We start from the raw sequence: 12,081 nt of genomic DNA on the forward strand, positions 1-12,081 counted from the left end.
AACTTTATGATGATTTATATTTCCCATTTCTCTACAGTGAATATATATTGCTTGCAGAAGGAAACAAATTTTCAAAAATCAAATGGAGAAAAAAAAATACAAGTTGATTTTCCAACAACAAAAACCCAGCGCTGTCCTGGGACCTCCGGTCCAGGAAAATCTGCAAAACATACCATTTCTGGCCTGGGCCAGCCTGTCTGTCGGCAGCGTCACCGCAGGCGGCGTCCTCTCGGGTCCCATGATCCAACTCCAGCAGGCAGCTGAGGCCTGGAGCCAGGCGGGAGGCAGCCCAACTCCGGCTAAATATACGTGCGGGAGGCTCCTCCCAGCCTGTGGATCTCTCCTGGCCCTTTTCTTTCCCAGTAAAGGCGGAGGAGGTTCGGGAGAACAAAGGCAGGTCCCGGGAAAGAGCCAAGGCCAGGCAGGAGGAGCCCTGGAGAGCCGGAGAGCCCGGGCAGGGCTGCCTCAGACCAGAGAGCTGGCCCCGCCAGCCATCGGCGGTCGGAGAAGACGTGCAGCTGACGCAGACCTCGGGTGATTTTGGAGCAAAGCTCCCAGCACTTCGCTGAAACGGAAAGGGCTCTGCAGCCCGGAGGACATGTGGGGTTCGCCCTCCCCTCCGAGGCCAGGCTGCGGGCAGGCGTTCTAGAGCCTCCCCGTCTCCCACACCACCCACGCCCCCTGAGCTTGCAGGAGCCGCCTGCCTCCTGGAGTCCTTCCTCCTGCGTGTGGAGTGAGCACACGCCCTACATACACGCTGGCGTTCTTGCCTTCCCAGCGTGGGAAGGAGCTAGAACCAGGGGAAAGATGGCGGGCCAGAGCGTCCCTCTGCCACGTGGCTCAGGGGAAACAGCTCTGCTCACATCTCCAGGATCTGCCTTGGAGGCTCAGGAGGAGGTGGGTCTGGAGCCAGCCGGAGGGCTTGGCATCCCAGCCCCGCTGGCCACCACCTGTGTGATCGTAGGAAAACCACTTTGCCTCTAGAGTCTCAGTTCCCTCATCTGTAAAATGGGGATGACTGTAGGACCTGAATTATAGGGTTGTGAGAATTAAGTGTATTAAAAAAAAATAAAACTCTTAGAACAATATTGGGCTCATGATAAGCACTTGATAAGTATTATTAGGTGTGCAAACTCACACATGCACACATACACTAATACACACATATACACACACGCACACATTCATGCATGTACACACACACCAGTACACACACACATATACACAGCCATGCATACAGGGACAGTTCACACATATACACACACATATATACATGCAAGCACACATCTATACATATGTACATTACACATGTACACATGCTTACACATGCAGAGACACTCTGACACACACATGCACACATGAGTCACCTAAAATCTGGACCAGGGCCACGTCCAGCCCTAGAGAAGGAGAATCTCGCCTTGCCTGGTGCAGTGGCCTTGGGAAGGTCTCCTACTTGTTATTCATTCTCCTTCTAAATTATTATTCATTCTTACTAATGACAAAGCGGTTCCTCCCTTGGGCCAGAGGCTGGCCCTGCTGTCTTAGATTGGATTCTCTGGGGAGCCGGTTCCCTGGGAGCTGGGATCTGAGTAGAAAGAGTCTGTCGGGAGGGGATCCAAGAAGCACAGTGGGAGAGCGGAGGTGCGGTGGAGAAGGGAAGGAGCCAGACAGGATGTGGCAGTGAGCAGCTGGGGCTCTGTCCTGCTGCAGGGTGGGGGCAGGGGCGGTCGTAGGACAATCCCCAAACCTTGACTCCTGTTTGTTGTTGGACGAGGGCTGCTCCTGGGGTGTAAACTCCCAGCACTTCCAGCCTACCCTGTGTCCCGGACTCTGGCGTGGCCCTCACTCCTAGATGCACAGGCTCCCTGGCAACATCTCTGCACAACTGTTGGCTCACACGTGGTCCTCTATTCACAGGTGAACAGATGCTCAGTACAGGCCTTCATGTGCCATGCCAGGGTTCAGGGGAGCGAGGCACACAGCCGTGCCTGCAGGAGGCTTACCCCCTTCATCCGGAAGTTTCCACAAAGCCAAGTAGAATGGAAAAGCGTAGGGGAGGGATATGAAGGAGATGGACAAAGGCCAGACAGCACTGAGCTCTGAGGGGCGGGTAAGGATTGCATGTGTGGGGTGGTTCCTCAAAAGTATATGGAGAATCATCCTATGACCTAGCAATTCTGCTCCTAGGTGTCTGCTCAAGGGAATTCAAACAGGCGCTCAGACAGAGACCTGCGTACCCGTGTTCACAGCAACATTATCCACAACAGCCAGACGCCGGACACTACCAAGGGTCTGTCACGGATGAACAGATAAACACGGCATGCATACAATGCGGTGTTATTCAGTCACGGAAAGGAGAGAAGCTCTGAGTCACACCGCAACATGGCCTGGAAACTGTGATGCAATCGTAAAATATGATGACACATTGTGGTTCCATTTATGTGAAATGTCTGCAATAGGGCAAATCTATAACCACATAAAGCTCACGAGTGGCTACCAGGAGCGTGGGGCAGGGGTCAGGAGGGGAAGGGGGAGTGGCTGCTAACTGGGACGGGGTATTTTGGGGTGATAGGAATGCTCTGGTGCTACATGGACGGTGCTGCTGGTTGCAACAACTCTGTGAATGTACGAAATGCCACTGTATTGTTCAGGTTAAAATAGGCAAGGCGTGGTGGCACATGCCTGTAGTCCCAGATACTCGGGAGGCCAAGGCAGGAGGATCACTTGGGCCTAGAAGGTCAGAAGCTGCAGTGTGCTGTGATCACACTGCACTCCAGCCTGGGTGACAGAGTGAGATGTCATCTCTAAAACTAAAAAATGAAATCAAATAAGTAAAACAAAATGATTAAAATGATACATTTTGTTATGTGAATTTTGCCTAAATAAAAAGAGTTAGTAGGGAGCAGGGGAATTCCAGGCTGAGGGATTGGCATCATTAGGGCCCAGGGACAGAGGCACTGCTCAGCGTGGCACCCAAAGCAGCAGCAAGGCCTTGTACACAGCAGGAGGGATGCAAGAGGGAGCCTCTCTGGCCAATCCCCAAGCTTGCCTGGACCATGACCTGAGATCTGGCATGCCCTATGCACTGGCTGCTTCGTCTCCCGGGATCTCTGTCATCTGGAGGTAGGTATTTGACTGATCCCACTTCACAGATGAGGGGAGTGAGGCCTGAGGCTCAGGGAGAAGGGTGGTGGGCAGGGTTGGGAAACCCAGGTCTGTTTGACTCCCAAGCCCCTCAGCACTCGGGGGAATCCCAAACCCCTCCTGTGGCGAAGGCTGCTGGGTTTGGTGTCAGCATGTTAGACCCAGTAAGAAACCTCCACTGAGGGCTGGCTCTGTGCTGATTCCAGAGTCAAGGCAGCGAGGGAATTGGCAGAGGACAGGGGAGAGAGGGCAGCTGACCCGGGGAGAGGGAGGGGAATTGCGAGAGGGAGGCGTCACTATCCCCATATCCCTGTGCAAATGGATGTGCTGGGGGTCGGCCCCTGTGTGGGCACAGCTCAGCACACTGTGATGGGGTCCATGTCGGTGGCTGCGGCCTCAGGCCCAGGGTGTGCGTTGTCACATGCCCTCTGAGGCCAGGACATGATGGGGAAGAGACGTCTCAAGGCTGTGGGGGGTGGAACCTGTTGGGCCCAAGTTCATCTGTGTCCCCTTGCCTGGCCTCCTTGTGATGAACACATGCATCTGTTATCTGCTGATGCCTAACACACCCCCAGCCTCGGGGACTTAAGACAATACACATTGATCATCTCATGGTTTTTGTGGGTTGGGAATGTGGAGCTGCCTGGCTGAGTGGTGCCAGCCCAGGGATCTCATGTGGTCAGAGTCAAGGCACTGGCTGGGGCCGGGGTCACAGGGCTCCAAAGCAGGCTGCGGGACCCACTTCTATGTCATTGGCCAAGCCTCAGGCCCTTGCTGGCTGTTTGCGGGAAGCATCTGTTACTTGCTACCTGGGACTCCGTAGGGCAGATCACAGCATGACAGCAGCTTCCCATAGAGAGCGAGAGAGGCTGAGACACTAAGGCGGAGGTCATGGTCTTTTTGTAACCTCATCTCGGAAGTGACATTCCATGTCTGCCGTAATCTCTTGTTAGAGGTGAGTGACTAAGTCCAGCCTGCACTCAGGGGCAGGAGAATTAAGCTGTCCGTCTTGAGGAGCAGAGTGCCCAGGAATTTGCGGACCTGTCTTTAAAACCAGCACCAAGGGTGTGCTCAGCCAGGGGTCTGTAGTTTCACCCAGGCTCTGTGAGCTGCTGTGTAAACTCTGGCCTATGACGTGGCAAGAATGGGAAATGTGGGGTTTGCAGCCTTGTGTGCATGTCCCCGTCTTGCCACTTCCTGGCTGGGTGGCCTTGTGCTCTTCCTCTGAAAACAAGGACTGTAAGGGAAAATTGGAAACAACCTTTCTGCCAGGAGGATGGTGCCTGAGCTGTGGCGTAGCTGCAGGTGGAGAAGCATCCCGCGCCACGTTTCAGGTGAACAATGAGAGCTACCTGAGTTAATGTTGATCAACCAAAAATGTTATATCAGTGGGGAATGGTGGCTCACACCTATAATCCCAGCACTTCGGGAGGCTGAGGCGGGCGGATGGCTTGATGTCAAGAGTTCAAGACCAGCTTGGCCAACGTGGTGAAACCCTGTATCTGCTAAAAATAAAAGAATCAGCCAGGCACAGTGGCAGGTGCCTGTAATCCCAGCTACGCAGGAGGCTGAGGCAGGAGAATGGCTTGAACCTGGGAGGCAGAGGTTGCAGTGACTGAGATCATGCCGCTGCTCTCTAGCCTGGGTGACAAAGCAAGGGTCCGTCTTGTAACAAAAACAAAAGAAAACAAACAAAAACGTAATATCGAGTAGAAAAAAGCCAGTTGTTAAAGGATGTGACAGTGTGATGCCCTTTACACGAATCCCATGGTTTCCGGGTGTTGGCATAGGAGCAATGGAAGCAAAGCCGCGTGAGAGGCACGCAGAGCTTCAGGGAGGGGTGACCTCTGCGCAGGCACAGGGCGAGGGGGGAAGAGCTGCAACTCTAACTTTCATCTCCTTAACAAACACTCTAAAGCAAATATGGAAAGGATGAACATTTGTTAAATCGGGGGGTGGTACAGGGGTGTCTGGTACATGTTGAACTGTTCATAGCTGGAAGTCGTGAGTGTATTTTGACAGGCTCACTGCTGTGAGGATGCTCTAGGGAGAGGCCTGGGTGGAACACCCCCCATGTTGACGGGGATGCTGAAGTGCCAGAGCTCACGGGGCCGTCATCCTCCGTCAGGGACACACGTGTGAACACAGATGTGTTCACCGCCCCTTGCTCTCTGCCCCAGACCCAGGCAAGGTGATGAGAGGGCCCAGGTGTCCCCACTAGACCTGGTGCTAGCACAAGCTACAGCCCTTCCCACGTGTGCGGAAGCCCTCACCCGCCCCACACTCCGACCACAACACAGCCCCCAGGGGGTCTCTGTCTCTTGCTCCAGTAGCCATTTTTGGCCTGGCTTGGGCAGCCAGCCTCCTCTCCCAGAGAGCCTCCTTCTGTGGGAGGCTCGCTTCTCCCTCCCGTCCTGGTGTGTCGTGACATCTAAATCCAACTGCAGGTTGGTGGGGGGCCATTCCACTTCCTTGGTGTGGCCACAGCACGTTGATACCTGGGAAGCACTCACCTCCAAATTCTGAAAGGGCAGGGCCAGGTGAGTCAGGCCTCCATCAGCTGGCACTGGCGCCCTTGTCTCCTGGGCTCAGCCTCAGCTCGGCCCCAGCCCCTGGGTGAACCTTCTCCTCGCTGACAGCTTGCAGTCTGGCCTCCCTCTCCCCACCACAGTCCACGGCTTTCCCCTAGGACTGTCCCTCAAGGCCTTGGTGGTAAGAACTGCCTCTGCCTGCAGGAGGCAGATACTCGTGGGTGGGTGGGGGACGCTTTCTCCTGGGCCAGCTCATCAGTCCTTACAGGTGTGTGGCTCTGGGCATGCACAGCAGCCCTAAAACACTGGGGAGAGCAAACTGTTTGCAAATCTGCAGAGCTCCGTCAGCAGCTCGCCTCAGCTGTCACCAGGCAAAGGGGCCCAGAGCCCCTCACGCTTGGTGGCATCTTAGGTTCCATAGAGGGTATAGCAAAGGCCATTGGCAGTTGTGTGATGATGATTGTGCACGGGCCTGCCAGCATCGTGTGTCCTGTGCATGCAGTAGTTACAAAAACTACCCTGAAGGTTTGCTGGGAGGGTGCACATCGGACCATGTGAAATTGCCCTTTAAGAGATGTAAAACAGCCAAATGCTGACGATTTCATATGGTTCATTTGAAAAGTAAAACAAACTAAATATTTTGCACTCTTTCCCCCAACATTCACATGGGTAAGAAGGTGGGTTATTATTCCCCCCAACCCCGGGGAGCGCACAGGTATTTGCAGCCTTTTGGGGGTGGAATTGGCAATACGGGCATTTCCATGGAGAGAAGGCGGCTGTAGTGCTGCACGGTCGCTGCCGTCCAGACGGGGTCTCCCTTGGTCCGTGATCCTCTCTGGGCCTGCTCGCCAGGCGGCCTCAGGAATGGAGGCCCACAGGCTGTGAAGCTGCAGGAGAGCTTTCCAGCCCCTCTGCGCGCGGGGCTCCGGCCTTTCCCGATGCCTCCGGCCAGGCCCTTCACTGCCTGGTCTCCATACGGAGAGCGGGTGGCTCTGATCCTCCCTGGGGCCGATCGGCTTGGCAGGAATTGGCTGCATCAACAGCCTGGCTGAACTGGCGGCTGATGGCAGAGATTCAGGTACCACGGAGAAGGCAGGAGCCCTGCCCAGACGCAGGCAGCGTCCCAAGAATGGGCTTCTCCAGCCTGATGACCACATGTCAAGCCTGGCCATGAACACACTGCCCTGGGCTGCCATCGGCCTCCGGCTTCCTGCAAGAGGGGTAGTAGGGGGAGACATGTACACCTGGGGCCCTGGCCACTCAGAATGTGGGCCCCAGACCAGCAGCATTAGCACCACCATAGAAATGCAGAGTCTCGGGCCCCTCACAGACTTCCTGGACCAGAACCTTCATTTGAACAAGTGTCCAGGGACTCTGATGCATGTGGGCAGGTTGGGCAGCCTGGCACACAGAACCACCGGGCAACAGACAGAGGGTTTGCAAAGTGCACATGCTCTGCTGTTCCACCTTTTGGGATTTATCGGAAGGAAGCAGACACACACACACACACACACTCACACACACACACGGAAACATTTGGAAGAGTGACTCCGTGCTCACCACAGATGTCATGGTGCCCTGGCTATGGTGGAGGCTCCCATTTCCTCTTCTCAGCAACCTTGGGAGGTGGCTGCTCTGACAGGGAAGAAACTGAGGCTCTGGGGCCCTAAGGAGCCTCAGGCTGCCCAGCCAGGAGGAGGTGGCATTACGAGTTGAATTCAGACAGCCGGCTTCTAGACCGCTTGTCCCAGCCACCAGCCTCCCCAGCCTCCATGCGCACATAGTCCCTGCAATGGCGTTATTTACAATCGCGAGGCAGTGACGCATGTCTATGCGACTCGCGTCCTGGTCTTTACTTTGGGGCATGAGTACCACCCTGCCTTGTGATATGTTCATGTTCTCTTCACCCAACTCTCCAGGAAACACACAGAGCTCCCAGGCCAGTGGCTCTGCCTCTCCCACCTCTTGAGGCTTCTGTTCCCTTTCCTGGGGGTGCCTCCTAAGGGGGATTGTGTGGACACAGTGGAGTCGTGCTTAGCTCTGGTCCTGCCTCCCGAGTGGGACTGTGTGGGCACAGCGGAGTTGTGCTCAGCCCTGGTCCTGCCTCCCGAGCGGGGCTGTGTGGACGCAGCGGATTCGTGCTCAGCCCTGGTCCTGCCTCCCGAGCGGGGCTGTGTGGACGCAGCGGAGTCGTGCTCAGCCCTGGTCCTGCCTCCCGAGCGGGGCTGTGTGGACGCAGCGGAGTCGTGCTCAGCCCTGGTCCTGGTACACAGTTGTACATGGACAGGAGGGATTGCTGCTGTTAACAGGGACAGTCAATTACATTTGCAGTGTGCGCACAGCCTCATTCTGTGCAGAGAGGAGGGGGTGTTTTCTTCTTCCCATTTGACAGGTGACAACTCACAGGCTGAGGAAGGCTGTGTGATTTGCCCAAGACCACGCAGTTAGCAAGGGGCAGAGTCAGGACTGAACACAAATCTTCAGAGCTCACTTCGGGTTTTCAGAAGTTCTTTAGTTCCTATTCAGTCCGGAGATTCTGAAACTGACGTAACTACTTGCCAGCCAGACTCAGTCTTCAAGTCATCAGCAACTGTCCTCACCGATGGCCCACCGAATGCCCTGAGCTTCTACAGTGGTGTCATGCGCCAGCCACACGGGTAAGGTCTGCGTCCGTTTTGCTCTTGATCGCATTCCCAGCCCTGGCCTCAAGTTTCTTGGATGAATACTGAGTGAGCTGTTGAATGTTCAGGGTGGAGGGTCTGGTTTGGGGGCAGCAAGGTGGGTGGGGAGGGGGTGGAAGCATAAAGAAGAGCCTTGATCCCGCCCAGCTCCCCACCTGGTGAAGGGCAGAGACTCATTCCTGCTAGCCCAAGGCAAGACATGTTCTTGGATAAGATGGAGCTCACAGAAGCCGTCATGGGGTGGGCGAGTCACTGAGGCTTAAGGGAGCTCCGCGGTCTTTGGCCCCCAAAGGGGTGGGGTTCCACTTGAGCTCTCATTCTGTGACCTCCCCCTTAACCATGTCTTCCACTCCCCGATGGCCATTCTGGGTCCAGTTCTTCCTCCAGGAAGCCCTTGGATAGCCCATCAGCTCTGGCCACAGTGTGGGGCAGGAGTGAGTGTCTCAGAGCCAGGTCTATCCTGGGCTGTCCAGGCTCCTGAGTCACTTTCTTCAAGAACAGATCATGGGGGTGGAATGAGACTCATGTCTTGGTTCCAACACATGCCCCATCCTCAGGGCACAAGGCTCTCATTTGAGAGGCAGGGCTGCCACATCTGAAATGGCGGGGGTCGGCATCCCACGCTGAATTCCTTGTCCTCACAGGGCCATGAATGCATGGAGCAGAGGAGGATGGATGCGGGTGAACATCCTCACAAAGAATGTGAGTGTATCACTTAGGCTCCTGCAGCCACAACATCCAAAGAAGGAGCTAAAAAAAGAGAAAGATTTTAGATTGGGCTTCATCGAAATTAAAAATTTGTGCTGCAATTGATACCATGAAGAAAATGAAAAGACAACTCATGGAATGGAAGAAAACATTTGCAAATTATATATCTGATAAGATATTTGTATCCAGAATGTATAAAGAACTCCTATAACACAGGGCAGGCACGGTGGCTCACACCTGGAATCCCAGCACTTTGGGAGGCTGAGGCAGGCGGATCATGAGGTCAGGAGATTGAGACCATCCTGGCTAACATGGTGAAACACCGTCTCGACTAAAAATACAAAATATTAGCCAGGCCTGCTGGTGGGTGCCTGTAGTCCCAGCTACTTGGGAGGCTGAGGCAGAAGAATGGCGTGAACCCGGGAGGCGGAGCTTGTCGTGAGCCGAGATGGTGCCACTGCACTCCAGCCTGGGCAACAGAGCGAGACTCCATCTCAAAAAAAAAAAAGAAAAAAAAAAAAAAGAACTCCAAAAAAAGAACTCCCATAACTCAGTAATAAAAGTACAGATTTTTAAATGGGCAAAGTCTCTACCAATAACTTGTAGAAAAGTAAAATAAAATGGGCAAAGGATCTGAACACGCAATTCTCTAAAGAGGACATAGAGATGGCCAATAAGCACTTGGAAAGATGCTCAGCACCTCTCATCATCAGGGAGTGCAAATCACCACCCAGCTGGACGCCCCCACACCAGCGAGGACGCCCGATGGATGCCCCCACACCAGCCAGGACACCCCCACACCAGCGAGGACGCCCGATGGATGCCCCCACACCAGCCAGGACACCCCCACACCAGCGAGGACGCCCGATGGATGCCCCCACACCAGCCAGGACACCCCCACACCAGCGAGGACGCCCGATGGATGCCCCCACACCAGCCAGGACACCCCCACACCAGCGAGGATGCCCGATGGATGCCCCCACACCAGCCAGGACACCCCCACACCAGCGAGGACGCCCGATGGATGCCCCCACACAGCCAGGACACCCCCACACCAGCCAGGACACCCCCACACCAGCGAGGACGCCCGATGGATGCCCCCACACCAGCAAGGACACCCCCAAACCAGGGAGGACGCCCGATGGATGCCCCCACACCAGCCAGGACACCCCCACACCAGCGAGGACGCCCGATGGATGCCCCCACACCAGCCAGGACACCCCCACACCAGCCAGGACACCCCCACACCAGCGAGGACGCCCGATGGATGCCCCCACACCAGCCAGGACACCCCCACACCAGCGAGGACTCCCGATGGATGCCCCTACACCAGCAAGGACACCCCCACACCAGTGAGGACGCCAGATGGACAGACATCCCCACACCAGCCAGGACATCCGTCGGATGCCCCCACACCAGCGAAGATGCTGTCATCAGAAAGACAGACAAAAACAAGTGTCGAAGAAGATAGGGAGAAACTGGAACCCTGTATGCTGCTGGTGGGAAGGAAGGATGATGCAGCCGCTGTGGAAGCAGTTTGGCAGCTCCTTAAAAAGTAAAACACACAGTTACCATGTGATCTGGCAATTTTACTTTTCAGTATATACCCAAGAAAACTGAAAAAGTATGTCCACCCAAACACTTGTACATGCATGTTCATCATAGCCCCAAGCTAGAAACAGCCCACATTTCATCCACTGATGAATAGACGAACAAAGTGTGATGCAGCCACGCAGTGGAAGATTAACTGGACAGAAAAGGGACGAAAGCACCAATGCACACTACAACACGGAGGAACCTCAAAAACACTAGCTGAGTGAAGGAAGCCAACACAGATCACATATCACAGAGTTATATTCACAGGAAATCTCTGGAACTAAGAAATCCAGGGAAACAGGAAACAGGTGAGTGGTTGCCAGGGACTGAGGGCACTGTGGGGAGGGAGGGACTGCTAATGAGTATGGGCCTGCCTGTCTGCCTGCCTGCCTTCCTCTCTATCTCTTTCTTCCTCCCCTCCCCTCTCTTCCTCCCTCTTCTCTCCTCTTTCCTTTCCCCTTTCCTGTCCTTTCCTTTTCTTTTTTGAGATAGGGTCTCACTCTGTCGCCCAGGCTGGAGGGCAGTGGTGCCATCACAGCTCACCGCAGCCTTGACCTCCCGGGCTCAGGTGATTCTTCCACCTCAGCCTCCCGAGTAGCTGGGACCACAGGCACGCGCCACCATGCCTGGCTAATTTTTTGGTTTTGGTAGAAACAGTGTTTCACCATGTTGGCCAGGCTGGTCTCTAACTCCTGGGCTCAAGGGATCTATCTGCCTGCCTCAGCCTCCCAAAGTGTTGGGATTACAGGCGTGAGCCACTGCGCCTGGCAGGGCATGGAGTTTCTTTCTGGGGTAGTGAAAAGGTAAAATGACATTGTGGTGATAATTTACAACTTGATGAATCACTGAAAACATTGAATTGTACACTTCAAACAGGTGAACTGTATGGAATGTAAATTCTCTCTCAGTAAATGTTTTTTAAAAGTTTTTCATTTTCAGCCAGGCACGTTGGCTCACACCTGTAATCCTAGCACTTTGGGAGGCTGAGGCGGGCAGATCACCTGAGGTTGGGAGTTTGAGGCCAGCCTGACCAACATGGAGAAACCCCGTCTCTACTAAAAACACAAAATAAACTGGGTGTGGTGGTGCATGCCTGTAATCCCAGCTACTCAGGAGGCTGAGGCAGGAGAATTGCTTGAACCTGGGAGACAGAAGTTGCGGTGAGCCAAGATCATGCCACTGCACTCCAGCCTGGGCAACAAGAGTGAAACTCTGTCTCAAAAAAAAAAAAAAAAAGATTTTCATTTTTAAATGCTAGAAAATCCAACTTAAAGTGATTTAGGCAAAAAGTGAACTTGTTGGTGCCTATTCCTTGGTAAATGGGTCAGTTCAGAGGTAGTTTGGCTTCAGGTACTGCTGGATCCAGGGTCTGAAACAGGTTGTCAGCACCCAGGCCAAGCCCATCCCACACAACAGCTGAG

The sequence above is a fragment of the Trachypithecus francoisi genome, unplaced genomic scaffold (genome assembly GCF_009764315.1).
Source record: "Trachypithecus francoisi isolate TF-2019V2 unplaced genomic scaffold, Tfra_2.0 Lachesis_group10, whole genome shotgun sequence".
Lineage (NCBI taxonomy): Eukaryota > Metazoa > Chordata > Mammalia > Primates > Cercopithecidae > Trachypithecus > Trachypithecus francoisi.